This window comes from Heterocephalus glaber, unplaced genomic scaffold (genome assembly GCF_053883595.1).
Source record: "Heterocephalus glaber isolate CG9 unplaced genomic scaffold, H.glaber_assembly_v1.0 deba00001532, whole genome shotgun sequence".
Taxonomy (NCBI): Eukaryota; Metazoa; Chordata; class Mammalia; order Rodentia; family Bathyergidae; genus Heterocephalus; species Heterocephalus glaber.
Genome location: NW_028258330.1, coordinates 31,242,146 through 31,258,701, shown reverse-complemented (window position 1 = coordinate 31,258,701; position 16,556 = coordinate 31,242,146). Strand labels below are relative to the sequence as shown.

General features: G+C 39.7%; 1 long non-coding RNA gene across 1 annotated transcript in view; it reads left to right on the top strand.

Annotated features, from left to right (window-relative positions):
• The window catches only part of LOC110347355 (uncharacterized), a 103,571-nt gene extending 89,675 nt beyond the window's left edge, over nucleotides 1-13,896 (top strand). The window contains exon 6 of the long non-coding RNA XR_015442038.1: nucleotides 447-13,896. This is a non-coding gene — a long non-coding RNA (uncharacterized LOC110347355). The remainder of the gene's footprint in view (nucleotides 1-446) is intronic.
• The last annotated feature ends 2,660 nt before the right edge of the window (nucleotides 13,897-16,556 follow it).

Below are 16,556 nucleotides of genomic sequence, written 5' to 3'. Positions count from 1 at the left end.
GGGGTCACAGAGGTTTTCACACAACTTCAGAAGAAAGTCTAGTAGGTCAGGTAAAAATGTTTTGCAGAATCACAGTCCCTACCAGGAGCCCCTGTGAGGGCAATGTGTGAAGCTATGAGAGTGAAGCTGAAGGTTTCAGATGAAAATGGCAGGAAGATGGAATGAGTAAAACTGTAGGCAACTAGCAGAGCCAGCTCAAGAGAGAGGGCATGTGAGTTGCAACTAGCAAAGCCATAGGGTCAGGGCTGTTCAAGCCCTTTGGAGTTCATATCTCATCATCTTATGAGCTGGACATGGATCTGCAAAATTTAATATGTGCCTTGCTGGGTTTCAGTCTTGCTTTTGTACAATTTCTTTCTATACTGTTATTTTCCCTTTTGAAATGGAAATGTTTACATTTATTGAATACTTGTTGAAGTATTTAACTTTCTTTTTCGTTTTTACAGAGTCTCACAGCTAAAAGATTGCCTTGAGTCTCAGACGAGACTGGATTTGGGCTCTTTCCAGCAATGCTGGAACTGTTAAGACTTTGGCAACTCATAAGATGGACTAACTGTATTTTGCATAATAAAATGGACTCAGGCCTTTTGGGGGCCAGGAGCAGAAGGTTATGGTTTGCATCTAAAATGCCCACCACAATCAAATGTGTTCAGAGATGGGGCCTGGTTGGAGGTGGGTCACTGGCAATGTGACCTGAAAGGATCTTTTCTTGTCCCTGGATCCTTCCTTCTCTCTCTGCTTCATGGATGCCATGGGGTGAGCGGCTTTCCTCTGATTATACTTTTACCATGTGTTGTGATGTGGTTTAATGAGGATAGGAGGGAGCTCCAAAAGTGGAAGGACTAGGATCCTAAGTTCTTGAACTAACTGTACAGTGAATTTACATTTAATGTTGTAGGGAACTCACTTGTAATGATATATAAAAAAGTTGAGGGTGCATGGGAAGTGAAAAAGAGTACAAGAGTATATAGTTATGAGGACTGATACATCATTTTTCCTTTATGAAAAAAATCACTGTAAGTACATGCAGGTACATACATTGTGATAGGCCCCCTAAAGATGTCCATGACTTAATCCTGTGAACATGTTATCATACATGACAAAATTCCTTTGCAGATGTGACTAAGGTTATAGACCTTGAGATGAGAAGATTAGCTTGAATTATCCAATCCAATCATGTTGGTACTTCAAATTGGAGAACCTTTCCTAACTGGGGTCAAAGGTAGATGTGACTAGGTGAAAATGGTCAGAGAGATGCAATGTTGCTGGCTTTAAATCCAGAAGAACAAGTCACAAGTCAAGGAATGTAGTGAATGGAAGAATCTGGGAAGGCAAGATTATGGATTCTCCCCAAGAACTGCCAGAATAGAACAGAGCCCTGTGAGATGCATGACATCCATGTTAAGCTTGTTATCTGAGAACTAGGTGATAGCAAATATGTGTTGTTTAAGTCCTCAAATTCTTGGGCACTTGTTATGCCAGCATAACAAAAGTAGCATAATATGTAATATATGGATATACACAGTATTTATTAAATATTTTCTGTATGTTCTATCCTTTCTTTGTGTGATCTTGCAGAACTTTCAAAGCTCCATGAAGTGAACACTATTATTACCACTATTTTAAAGATTAAACCATAGAGAGTTTAAGGGAAATGTTAAGGCCACAGAGCTTGTGAGTTTCAGAGACTTGAACCATTCTGTTTCCCAGAGTCACTCACATCTAGAATAAAAACTCCTCGAAATTGCCTGTCGTTATTCTAGCTACAACTAGGGTAAAAGCCTACCTTTTCAGAACCCATGAAGCAAGATGCCTATGAGACTCTGGGATGTGACAGCTCTTTAGGGCACCATGCTTTAGCACTTGAAGAAGCATCTTTTTTTTCCTCATAAATTGTGTACAAGACATATGCTTTATAACTCAAAACAGCATTTCTCTTTACATAACCAATTACAGAACTAATTGCCAACTGTTTTTATCTGTTCATTAAGGTAGATATAATTAAAGCAACATTTTGTTAATAGTCTGAGTGTGTGCTTCAAAGTAATAATTGCTACTTTTATTTCTTTGAGACTCATTCCAATTTGTCTTAGCTACATCACAGCCTATCTCCTGTTCTCCCTTGCTCTGTGTTTTCTATCAGAAGGTTTGGCCCCTTGGTCCTGCACAAATGCTTTTCTATTCCTCTTAAAGATCACCTCCTTAGGGAGGCTTCCTTGATTCCTCAGACTGGAAGAATCTTCTGGTGTTCATTCCCACAGTTCTTTCCCTCTCTTTCCCTTTATCTACCTTATTAGACTCATCAGCATATAAATTGGTGGCCTGTATTTGCCAATGTAGAGAGAGTCAGGCCTTCATGACTGTGCCATTTCACACTGTGTCCTGAGCGCTTCAAACAGCGCTTGGCACATAGTAAATAAAGCTCAGTAAATATCAGTGGATTGGTTAATGATATGGACTGGTATTTGCTTCTTATTGACCACTGTTGACACATCTACATTAACTGGGTCACCGCTTTTTTCCCATCATCCACCCTCTGCTTCTTTCTCTTCTCATTTTGTAAATATGAAGCATGTAGACACACCTGGGCATGTGCATCCATGCTGATGCATGCATAGGCACACACAGGCAGGATGAGCAACATCTTTTCCTATGTTCTCTTTGCCTTCAGGATAGCTTTCCTTGGCCCTGGTTAGATAGTTTCTGCACTGAAGAAAGGGGTTTCCATGCTGCTTATGAGGAGGGGTGCATTGCCTCTTGGGGACAGCCACCTTCTCAGGGTGCCTGCCCTACTCAGATGGTCATCTGTCTACCACTTCTGCTCTGAACAGCACCCTGGGGGAGGCTTCTTTAATCCTGAACCTCACAGCTTGCAGCTTTATTCTGTTCACTCCTGCTCCCTTGCTGTCTCAGGCCATGTCTCTTCTCCTCTCCCACCTCCATGGCACTCTGTGGTAGTCTCAGATAGGATGTTCCCTTCCTCCAGGCTCAGGATTGCGGGACACATTCTCAACACAGCTATTGGGTTGAGGCCAGGGAACAATTATAAACAGGCCAGATCCCTGGACCACAGCGTTCTGGAGTAACCCTGGGTGGAAGGTGTCATTTCACAACAAGCAGTGAAATCCACGCTGTGGAGTATAAGACCTTTGACCATGGAATCTTGGATTTTAGAATCAGATTTAGCCAGTGGGTGTTTTCTCATGTCTCTGTTCCCAGCTTGCCTCTGCTCCTCCCCCACCCCATCCTGACCATGCCCTATATCAGCTTTTGCACTGAACCCTGGCCCTTCCCAGTGTCCATGGTCAGCTCCACCTACTGCCTAGACCAATGAGAGACCAGAAGAGGAGAGTGTTACAGAAGGGCTGGGGGTGGAAAAGGCTTCACTCATAAAAACAGAATTGCAGCAATCCATAGTGCTCCAGGTATCAGCTTCCAGGGTTCCATGGGAAGTGCTCATTTTTCTGTCTCACCAGGGCACTGGGGTATCTGGTGGGTGTCCAGATGTTTATGCCAGCTGACCATCCAGCCTGCCTCCTTGTTGTCTACACTATTCCTCCCAGTATCTGTGACCACACCACACCCTCTCAGTAACCTTGTTCCTCCATTCTAACACCAGGAAGAGACTTTTGATAAGAAATTTGGAGTCTAGAGACCTGGGTTCAACATCTGGCTGTTTGATCTTGGACATGTGACTGAGTCTTTCAGCCTCTGTTTCTCATCTCTAAATTGGGTTTACTAATCACTTTCTCTGAGGATTGTAATGGGAATGAAATAAGGCAATTCACTCATTTGCACACATTTTTCTGAGCACCTATAACATGATAGGCACTGAGGTAGGTGCTGGGTGCTAAGTCTCTTTGGAAGAAGCCTATAATCTAAATTGGAGTTAGAAACTCACATGTATACACAGAGATACCACAAAAAATAAACAAAGCCATGAATTCCCACTGCACTTTGGATGGCCCTAAAAAGCAGTCCAATGCGAGGTAAGTGATTGAAAGCACCAAAAGGGTTTCCATCCTGGAATGGCCAGGGAAGAGCTTTTAGATGGTATCAACTAGAACCTGGAGGATGAGCCTTCTAGTTACAAGTTTGTGAGGACCAGGCCTGCCCCCCTCAGTCCCAACTCTGAGTAAAAAGGAGGCACCTTCTAGATGCCAGGAATGCAAGATCACCAGCTTCTTACAAGCCTCAGAATTCAACTAAGCTTGGTCTGTGACTTGAACTGGGGCACAGAGTCCATATCCCTGCAGCCTGTGAAGGTTGGCCCAGCTGGGGAAGGAATGAAAAACATCTACCAGGTTCTCCCTCTCCAAGAATTTAAAAAGCAGTAATAAATAGATGAGAGCCTGGGAGGTGTGATTGATTAGTTTTATGAATCACAGAAGAGGCTGTAACTCATGGGAGATTAGTGCTAAAGTAAGTTGTACGACTCTTGCATTACACATGGAGATTAATGACTTATCACATAAGGCCCCACTGTTAACCTGGCTCACCCACAGGGAGTTTAATGGCAAGGCCATACAGGCTGACTTTTAATACTTGAACAAATGCTCTGACTTGTGTGTGTGGCCCTGATTCTCAACAGATGAGCACCTGCTTTGGCAGAGTTATGAGTGCTCAGAAGTTGGGGACTAGCTTCCTCTCTTTGGGAGTAGTTGCTAAGGATTGCCAGGGCCCCTTTGCCTTCCAATTCTGTTTTTATTCTCAAACCAATGAGCAGACTTTCTCAGGAGGGCTAAAGGATGATGTCACTTCTATTACTACATTAGATAGCATGTAGCATTTACTGTGAATTCCAGATGCTGTACTGGGTGTTTTATTTTTTTATTTTTCATTTTTGCTTAAATTCTTTTATTGGTACATTTTTGGTATACAATACATTTACATTTATCATTGGGTACTTGTATCTGTACATGATGTATCTTGGTTCTTATTTTTTCCGCATTCCCTGTCTTCCCTTCACCCCCTCAACCCTCCCCTATTTATGAAGACTTTGTTTCCATTTTTTACTTTTCTTATAATTTTTCCTTTCCCTTCTTTCCTTTCCCCTTCCCCTCCCACTTCCCCTACCCCTTTGGACCTTTTCTTCCCATTTCAAATTATCAGTTATTCATTTTAATCATTTTAATCCTTATTTACACTTTCAGTTTCTCACACCAGAGAAACTATTAGGTATTTAGACATGTGTGTCCTATTTATTTCATTTAAGAGTATGGCCTCAATATGCATCCATTTAGCTATAAATGTCTCTCATTTCTCATTCTTTATGGCTGAGTAGTACTCCATTTTATAAAAAAAACATATCTTCTTTATCCAGTCTCCAGTTGATGGGTACTTAGGCTGTTTCCAAGCTTTCACTATTATAAACTGTACCACTATAAACATGGGTGCACATATATCGCTGTGGTATGATTCTTTTAAATTTTGGGGGAAGATACTCAGCAGAGGAATAGCTGGGTCAAAGGGGACCTCTACTCCTAGTTCTTTGAGGTATCTCCATACTGATTTCCATAGTGGTTGCACCAGTCTGCACTCCCACCAACAATGGAGAAGGGTTCCTTTCTCTCCACACCCCTGCCAGAATTTGTTATTGGTTGATTTCTTGATAGCAGCCATTCTCTGTGGGGTGAGGTGGAATCTCAGAGTTATTTTCATCTGCATCTCTCAAATGACCAGTGATGTTGAATATTTTTTCATATTTGCTGCTTTTACTTCTTTGTCTGAGAGATGTCTGTTCATTTCAGATGCCAATTTTTGGATTGGGTCTTTAAATGTGGGAGGTCTGACTTTTTTCAGTTCTTTACATATTCTAGATAGTAGTCCTTTGTCTGAGGTAAAGCTGCTAAAATTTTTTTCTCACATTGTAAGCTGTCTTTTAGCTCTGTTGGTGGTTTCTCTTGCAGTGCAGGAACTTTTTAATAAGATGAGATCCCAGTTGTTGATTCTTTGTGCTGGTTACCGTGCTACTGAGGTTTTGTTCATAGTCTTTTCTTATGCCAGTGTCTTCAAGAGTTCTACCTAACTTATCTTCCAGCAAGTTTAGTGTTTCTGTTTTAATATTTGATCTTTAATCCACTTCAATCTTAGTTTAGTGCATGGTGATAAATATGGGTCTAATTTTAATTTTTGGCAGGTTGAAATCTGTTTTTTCCAACACCATTTATTAAATAGGCTATCTTTCTTCCAATGAGGGTGGTTGGCTCCTTTGTCAAAGATGAGGTGGCTGAGTGTGTCTGTAGTTGTTTTTGGATCTTCAAATCTATTTCACTGATCCTCAGGTCTGTTTCTTTGCCAGTACCCTGATGTTTTTATCACAGTATGTTTGTAGTATAGTTTCAAGTTGGGGATTATGATACCCCCTGCCATGTCTCTGTTGCCTAGAATTGCTTTGGCTATTTTAGGTCTCTTCTGATTCCAAATGAATTTTTGGATTGTTTTCTCTAGTTCTGTGAAATATATTGTTGAAATTTCAATTGGCATTGCATTAAATCTGTATAGCAGTTTTGGAAGTATGGCCATTTTCACTATATTGGTTCTTCCTACCCAGGAGCAAGGGATGTCTTTCCATTTTCTTATATCCTCTTCCATCTCTTTTTTTCAGAGTGCTGTAGTTTTCAGTGTAAAGGTCTTTTTCTTCCTTCGTTAGATTGATTCCTAGATATTTCATTTTTTGGATGCTATTGTAAAAGGAATTGTTTCCCTAATTTCTTTCTCAGTGAGTCTCTTATTTGTGTACAAAAAGACTATTGTTTTTTGAGTGTTGAGCTTGTATCCAGCTATTTTACTGAATCTGTCAATTAAGTCTATAAGTATTTTGGTGGAGTTTTTTGGCTCTACTGTATAAAGTACCATATCATCAGCAAATAACAACAGTTTAACTTCTTCTTTTCCTATCTTTATTCCTTTTATTTCTTTCTCTTTTCTAATTGTTATAGCTAATGTTTCCAGAACTATATTGAACAGGAGTGGTGATAGTGGGCATCCTTGTTTTGTTCCTGATTTTAGTGTCAAATTTTTCAGTTTTTGACCATTTAGTATGATGTTGGCTGTTGGTTTTTCATAAATAGCCATAATCAGGTTGAGACAAAGTCCTTGTGTTCCAATTTTCTGTAGAGTTTTTTAAAATCATGAATGGGTGTTGGATTTTGTCGAATGCCTTTTCTGCATCTATTGAGATGATCATATGGTTTTTGTCCTTTCCTCTGTTAATATAGTGTATTACATTTATTGATTTACATATGTTGTACCATCCTTGCATTACTGGGATAAATCTGACTTGGTCAGGGTGTATGATCTTCTTGATGACCCTCTGTATTCTGTTTGCCCATTTGTTGTTGAGGATTTTTGCATCAATATTCATTAGAGAGATTGGCCTGCCGTTCTCTTTTTTGGTTGGGTCTTTCCCTGGTTTTGGAATCAAAGTAACACTTGCTTCCAGAAATGAATTTGGAAGTATTGCTTCCTTTTTAATCTCATGGATGAATTTAAACAGTAGGGGCAGTAGTTCCTCTCTAATGTCTTGTAGAATTCAACAGTGAACCTGTTAGGACATGGGCTTTTCTTTGTTGGTAAATTTTTTATTACATTTTCAATTTCACTCATTGCAATTGGGGTGTTTAGAATTTCTATATCTTTTTCATTTAACTTTGGCAATTCGTATGTATCTGGGAATCTGTCCATTTTTTCTGTGTTTTCCATTTTATTACAGTGCAGGTTCTCAAAGTAGGTATTGATGATCCTCTGGATTTCTGCTGGATCTGTTGTGACTTCACCTATTTCATTCTTAATGACATGGATTTGAGCTTTTTCTTTCCTTTATTTTTTTATAAGGTTGGCTAAAGGTTTATTGATTTTATTTATTCTTTTGAAAAACCAACTCTTTGATTCATTGATTGTTTGTACCTTTCTCTTAGTTTCCATTGCATTGATTTCTGCTCTGATCTTTATAATTTCCTCTCTTGTACTAGCTTTGGGTTTGTTATACTCTTCTTTTTCTAGAAGCTTGAGGTTCTGCATTAGGTTGTTTATTTGAGCTCTCTCTGTTTTCCTAACATGGGCATTCACTGCTATGAATTTCCCTCATAGAACTGCTTTCATTGTGTCCCATAGATTCCTGTATGTTGTACTGGCATTATCATTTACTTGTAGAAACTGTCTAATTTCTTCTTTAATTTCCTCTGTGACGCATTGGTTGTTCAGGAGAGTGTTATTCAATTTCCATGTCTTTGTGGGGTTTTGCGGTTTCTTATGTTATTGATCTCCAATTTTATTGCACTATGGTCTGATAATATACAGGGGGTAGGTTCAATTCTTTTACATTTACTTAAACATGTCCTATGAGCTAGCATGTGGTCTATTTTGGAGAATGACCTGTGTGCAGCCAAAAAGAATGTATATTCAGATTTTGTGGGGTGGAACACTCTGTAAACATCTATTAAGTCCATTTGTTCAATAGCTTGGTTCAGTTCTAGAATTTTGTTTTTGATTTTTTGTCTAGATGATCTGTCTATTTGTGATAGTATGGTATTGAGGACCCCCATTACAATTGTATTAGTGGTTATTTGGTTTTTCGTGTCCATTAATATTTGTTTGGTATAGTTGGGGGCATTTGAATTTGGTGCATATATATTTATGATTGCCATCTCTTCCTCTTGGATTGTTCTCTTTACAAGGATGTAGTGACCATCTTTGTCTTTTTTAATTAGTTTTGGTTTGAAATCTACTTTGTCTTCAAGTAAGATTGCTACCCCTGCTATTTCCTGGGTTCCTGTCTCATGGAGAACTGTTTTCCATCCTTTTGCTTTCAGTCTATGAATTTCTTTTTGAGTTAGGTGTGTTTCTTGTATACAGCATATTGTTGGATTTTGCTTCTTAATCCATTCTGCTAGTCTATTTCTTTTGATTGGTGAATTGAGGCTATTAACATTGATGGTTATAATTGATAAATATTGACCCATCCTTGTCATGATGTTTTACTGTTGTTGGCTCTTTTATTTTTTATTTTTCCCGCTTTTCCTTTAGTTTCTTGCCTTGCCTGGTGGCTTCTCTATGTTGGGCCTCATGGAGTTGTGATCTTCATTGTTTTTTTTCTAGGATATTGTTTAGAATTGCTTGGAATGCTGGTTTGGTGTTCATGAAATTTCTCAGGTGTTCTTATTGTGGAAGTATCTAATTTCCCCTTCAATTTTGAAAGATAATTTTGCAGGATACAACAGTCTAGGTTGGAAGATAATTTTTTTTAGGTCTTGAAATACTTCACTTCAGGCTCTCCTTGACTTTAGGATTTGTGTTGAGGAAACTGCTGTGATTCTTATGGGCTTTCCTTTGTAGGTGATTTGTTTCTTTTCTGTAACTTCTTGTAGGATTTTGTTCTTCTGTTGGGTTTCTGGGATCTTGACTATTATATGTCTATATGTAGATTTGTTTTGATCATGGCTAGTTGGAATTCTATATGCCTCACTTATCTGTATGTCCAATTCTCTACCTCTGTCTGGGAAGTTTTCTACTATTACTTCTGTGAACAGTCTTTTTATATCACTTGTACTTTCTCCAGCTTTTTCATGGACTCCTATCAGTCTTATGTTATTCTTCTTGGCATCATCTAGCAGCTGCTTGATTGATTTCTTGTGGTCCCTTAGTATTTTTAAGAAATCTCTGTTTTCATGGTCACTAATCACAATCCTGTCTTCTATATCTGATAGTCTATCTTCACATTCCATTAATCTGCTATGAACAATTTCAGTGGAGTTTCTAATCTCCTGGATATCTGTTTTAATCTGGTTCTTGGATTCCATTTCTTTCTTATGTTATGTGATCGTGGTTTCCATTCCTTTCTTATGCTGGGCATTCATGGCTTCCATCATGTTTCTGAGCTCATCTATTTTTTTTATCTGTTTCTGTTCTAGAGCCTCTAATCATGTCTTTCACTCTGCTCACTATCTCTGTAGCTATCTGGGAAATTATTTCTGCTTTGAATTTTTCTGGAGCCTCATTCATCTGTTTATTACTTCCTGTGGTATCAGTTCAGTGTGTCCAGGTCGTTAATTATTAGACTTTTCCACCTCATTTCCCCTAGAATTTGCTTTTGGTGAGGTGGAAGTCTGAGTTTGTGCCTTGCTTAAATGTCTTCTCATTTTTGCTTTTGGTATTGTCCTTGGTTTAATTCCTGGGTTGATGCTTCAAAATTGCTTATTGTAAGTATGTTTGTTGCTTGTATTTCAAACCCTTATGGAATGATTGCTTCTCAGAGGTGTCTTCCAGATGTAGCTGGTCTTTAGGTTTTGAGTCTCTAATGACTCTGTGGCTATCTCATTTTCATTTTACCAGGATGGACCACTGACTAGATCAATTGCAACACCTTTGTCTAAGTGATACAATTAGCAACACCATAGGATCAAGCACAGCATAGAAAATGACAATTTGTGGTAGTTATTAATCTATCACCTTTAACTATGTGAATTAAATCAATGCACTGGGTGCTTTATAGATTCTCAATGAAATCTTTCAACAACATATGAAGTAGGTATTATTGAATCCGTTTTATAGTTGAGAAATATGGGCTGGAGATTCCATGGACCTAGGGAAGGGATATGGTCTGGAATGACATAGACCTGGGTTTGAATCCTGGGTTCATGCTTCCTTATTTTGTAAGCTTACACCTTGGAGCTCCAATTGCCTTATTTGTAGAATGGGTAATGTAGATCCTTTGCAGAGGTGCTCTGAAGACTATATGATCACAGTGTCAGCTAGGAGAGTGGTGGGGATGGTTAAGTGGGGGATGGCAGTGGGAGAAGAACACCATGAGACAAACCTGGCATCCTGCACATGCTTCTGCAATCATACCTTGGAGTTCAATGGAGTTGACCAGGGGTAAATAGATACAGGCTGGAGAATGGGGTGAAAGTAGATTCTAGAGTTGGTCATGACACAAAGTCTTGGGCTAAGAGCATTCAGGGAGGCATATTGCAGATTGTAGTCAGGACAATTCAGGAGGTGCACTGGAAACTCCAGCTACAGGTGCTGTCTGCTGCCCCTGATGTCTGTCCTGATCAGGGCAGTAGATGTCAGAGGTCTCAGCTGAGCTTGGATGTAGGCTGGAGTTACTTATGTTTTTGTTGGGCTCAGCAGCCAGTGAGGCCATAGAAAGCCCTTAGCATTCCTTGCCTCAATTTGTTTGTCCATTTTCATGTCTCAGCTTCTTCCTCTGCTTCTTGACCAGCACTTCATTTGCCTGATGGATTAGAAGCTGGGGTCAGCATCTTCCATCATACATAGGCCCAGCGGTTGGCCTTTGTCCAGCTGACTTAGCCAGATGGAACTCCAAACTCTGTATCCACCTGTTCTCTGGTTTTTGTACCCAGGGAAGACCTTGGATTTTTATGACTGCTCATATCCACCAGAGTCTTCATGTTGCTTAGAAACCTGTCTTCTACTGGAACCAATCCAAGTTAATATCTATGAGCTCAAATTACTGAACGCTGATAGGTAGTAAAGATATGGATTTTTGCATAAGCTTGACAACAAGCTAACTTTAGGATCACTGAGGAGTTTTCTCCCTTCTTGTGGGAATCACAGCTTAATATTTATTGCATGGATACTGAACACTGGGTCAAGTTCTTCACCCTTCCTACATGAGTTGGTCCTTCCACCTCACCAACTGTGTCCATGTCTCCCCTCATATCCTAGCCCCCTTCTCTTTTCTTGCTTTATTTCTGCATGGTATGTAGAACTGTATATTTTATGATATCCTTATTTGTTGTGTTTGCCTGTCTCTGTACCCTTGCTACAATGGAAACACACAGGAGAAAAATCTTTGCCTAATACATTTACTCCTCTATTCCTAGCCCTACACAGTATCTGACACAATACCAGTGCTCAATAATCATCAGATGAACTAATTATTCATGAACTTTTGGGGATCTGGGTCTCCTAATTTCAAGCCCCTGCTTTGTGCTTGTCTGGCTTGTGGACTCTGGTCAGCTCATCAGGGACTCGCTGAATTCTGACCTGGCTACTCAACTTTGCTCCTTGGCTTCAGTCTTGGCTTCTGGACAAGGCTTTCCAAGGAAACTAGACCCAGCTGTTCCTTGTCTTGACTCTGTTACTCTTATCTTATCTCTGAAAATTCATGGGGCTCTAACTTCTCTGTGGAGATCTTAGTCAGTTTGGATCAGAAGTCAATCTTGTGGCCACTCAACAGGTCTTCAGTAAGGCAGCCAGCCAACAAGCATTTATTGCCCAGAGGCAGACTAGCCAGGCTTCTAGTTGATTTTAGTTCTCCAGGGAGGAGATGGAGTGTAGGCAATAGTATGGAAGTCTGCTGGAATTCCACCTCTCACACTTAGAAGTTGTGTGATACTGGGTATGTCAAACTCTTTGAGTAAATGGTGTCAGAGCCCCAACTTTATCCCCCCAGGTCCTTTTACTGTGTTTGCACACTCCAGCCAACAGTCAGCATGTGTACCCTCTGATTACAGGAACCACCTATGATTGAAGCTCCTTTGCATGGAGTGTTGAAGCTGACAGTGACTGCTGGAGGCAGGGGTATAGCCTCCTGATCCTTTTCCCTCAGTTAGGATAACCCTGACATGTGACCAACTCCATTTGCAGAACTTCCTGTGGGATGGAGCCATTGTCCCTTTACAGGACTTGTCTTGATAAAGAAATTTTGCTGGATGGTTCTATTACCACTCTACCACTTCTTCCTGAAAGGCTCTTCAGACAAACAGAAATTGCTGAACATTCTAAAACATTCCTGGCCAGTACTCTGCAAAAAAAGTTAAGGTTCAGGAGGCAATGAAAGGTTGAAAAATGTCTTAGCTTGAAGGAGATTACAGAGACAAGATAATTAAATGCAAGGCATCGTACTGGATAGGATCTTAGATCAGGAAAAATAGTTGTAAAAGACATTATACTGGGACAGTTAACAAAATTATAATATGAACTTTGCAGGTGTAATAGTATTGTAGCAGTGTTAAATTATGTGATTTTGATAATTATGTCATGTTTATGTTAAAGAATGTCCTCATTCCTAAGACATAAGCACTGAAATATTTAGGAGTAAACATACAGGATATCTCCAAATTACTTTCAAATGATTCTTTTAAAAAATGAGAGATACAGAGGGGTAGGGAGGAGAACGATAAAGTAAGTAGAGAAAACTGTAACAACTGGCAAGTCTGAGTCAAGGGTATATAGGAGCTCCTTATCCTGTTACTGCAACTTTTATTTAAATTTGAAATTATATCAGATTACAAACAACTTTGGTCTGAGGAACTGTTTCTGGGGAACCCAATCTGAGACTTGCTGAGCTCAGTTTTCTCAGTCACTAAATAGAGATAGGGCCTTTACTCCACTAGGCTGTTGTAAGGATTAAAGCAGCTCAAGCCTTGTGTAGAATGGTGGTTCTCTTCTGCCCACTTATTGGTCATGCATGCTGGACATACAGGGTTGGGATGCCTCCAAAGTGCTCACCACATGTGTTCAGAAAAATGCACTGATGTTCCCAGTTATCACTCTCTGAGTCTGAGCTGGCTCACTGTGTTTTGCTTGTCTCATTACAGAACTCTTCCCTGTCTGCAGCTGTGGTCAGTGATTTTTGTAGATTAAAAGACAATCCAGGGGTGGGGGAAGCATGGTTTCCTGGGGAGATCAAAGAGTCAGCCCAACATAAAAGAAATTTTATAAAACTATATATATTAGGAACAAAACAAAACAAAAAACCAACACAGGAGCATGATCCATATGTCAGAGTCAATATGTCCCAAGGACTATGATCCACTCTATAGAGTTGCCAACTGAAGTAGGAATGTTGCCTCATCCAAAAAAGCCAGCTGCATAAAAGGGAGATTTTTATGGACTTTGGCACAAGGATGAGGCAGAATTCGTAGTATGTCCAAGGCTTTGTGAAGAATCTCTAGGAATTGAAGTGTTTTTTTTTATATCAACTTTTTTTTTAAGAAATAGCTTTATTGAAGTATAAACTATTAGGTGTACAGATTTAATATGTACAATTCAATGATTTGGGCTACATGAAAGCAGGTATGACACCATCACCACAACCAAGGTAACAAACACTTCACCTCCAAAAGGTTCTTTGCGCTCTTCCTTTTTTGGTGGTAGGAATACAAGAAATGAGATCTTCCTTTAAAATGAATTTTTAAGTGCACAATACTATATTGTTGATCGAGATGCAGTGTTCTATAGTGTATCTCTAGAGCTTATTCAGTATCTAATATAATTAAAACTTTATACCCACTCAATAACAGTTCCCTGTTTTCCTCTCTCCCTGTTTCTCTCAACTATTATTCTATTCTCTGGGTTCTTTTAGACTGGCTGCTTTAAATACTTCATGTAAGTTCAATCATGCAATATCTATCCTCTGACTGTCTTATTTCACTTAGGGTAACATCCTCCAGATAGATGTGTGTTATCACCGATGATAGGTGTTCCCTCTTTTTTAAAGGCTCAATAATATTCCACTGTATGTATAGAGCATATTTTCTTTATCCATTTTGCTACTGTATAAGTCATCTTTCAGCCAGAAAGATGAAGCCAGTAGGAGATATGCATGAAGATTTGTTGCAAAATATTGGCTTACCTGATGTTGGGGACTGGCCAGGTGAGACCAAAGTCCAGAGATCTGGCTATCAGCAGGGACAGCTGGAATGTGTGCACAGGGCTGGAGCTGCTCTTCCCAGGCAGAATTTCTTCTTCCAGAAGCTTCAGCCCTGCTGTTGAGGCCTTTTGACTGACTGAATCTGATGTGCTCAAATTATTTAGGGTAAGCTCCTATAAGTTGGATCAACTGATTATGGATTCTAATTATATCTACAAAATGCCTTCACAGTTACCTCTAGATTAGAGTGTGATTAAATTACTACAGACTGTAGCATAGCCAAGTTGACACATAAAGTGATAATCACAATCACCAAAACCAGTTGATGGCACCTCCTGATATTTTCAGAATGCCTCTTTTTTTCATTCTCATTTATATTTTTCAAGGTCAAGCCCCAAGACTGTATTGCATATCCCATGTCAGAAATCATTTGATTCTCTTCACTGGTTATGGGGTAAATACCAACATTTTAAGCTGAGCAGTTACTGTTCCCTCACTTTGTACCAAAGTCCCAAGCCACACTGCCTCACTCCTGTTTTACACTTTTCCTCTATACATCATGACGGTGGCTGATGTTCCCAGGTTCTATGCCCAGTGCTTCAACATAGATTGTCTAATTTAATAATCAGAGCAATCCTATTTGTAGATGAAGAAACTGAGGCCTAAACTCAGGTTTCAGTAGATTAGAAAATAACTCACTCACTCTGGGCTGGGTGTTAATAGGAGGTGACAGTGTTTGGTACTACTTGGCTATCAGCCCATCTAGTTTCCTAATGATCCTGAATTGCCAACACTCTAGATAGGATGTTGTTAGATTTTTCCCCAAGTGAGGAAGCCCCTCTTTATTGACGGGGCACCCAAAAACTTATCTTTTCGGCAGGAAAGTGATCATCCCCAACCTATGGAAAGCCTCAGAGATAAATAAAAAAGCCTAGTGTGACCCACTCTGGCAGAGAGCAGATGTACACAGTCAAAATAGTGTCCCAAACTGACTAAGTTAGTGGTCATAGGAAGATTTGAATGGCGGCTACACCAGACCCTGGGAATGAAAAGGAGAAATTTAACCCCTTGCAATCTCCTTTATTCTTCATGGTAATCTCAGAGCACTGGTTTAAGCTATGACTGATCTGTCCTGGGCTTGCATGACTTTCCAGCCTTCTTTCATGTGTCTCAGCACCCTCTTTCTGGAAGCTGGATTCTATGGCTTCTCTAGACTGGGCATTTCCCAAGGGTTGGGACTGTCTCAGTCATCCATGTCATCCTGACCTCCAGTACAGGGCTTGGCATATCACTAGTACCCAATAAGCACTTGATGAATAAAAAATGAGGCACAGATCACAGACAAGACATGATTGCTTCATCTGTACAGATGAGATGACTGGCTGAGACCTGCTATAATTTCACTGAAGAGTGCAGATACAGCTAAATGTCCTCCAGGCAATGAAGAAATCTGGCATGATCCAGTTAATTTTATTTGTGTTGGCAATTATAATATTAATTATGATAGTAAAAATTCTCCTTCATCCCCAAATATTCTGGTTTGGATATCTAAAGTGACTATTTGTCGGTTCTTCTCTTTGCTCTGTACTCTATGGGTACAGTATTGATCTTCCAGAGCACTAGGGCAGAAATGAGTTTTGGGTGTTAAAAATAGTAAGGTGGAGAATGTATTCTCTCTTTTTTTAAATGTATTCTTTATTTGGACTGGGTGGTGGATTAGCTGAGAGACTGTGAGCAGAACATGAACTCAGAGGCCAAAAAACTAAGTCCCACCATAATTAATACTTCTACTATCCATGTAATTTTGGCTAAATCACTAACCTCAGTTTCAGTATCTGTAAAGTGGAAATAACCATATTTGAGATATAGTATTATCCACTGTAGGAAAGATTCAGAGATAAGAGGATAAGGTTGATGGGGGAGATAGATAATT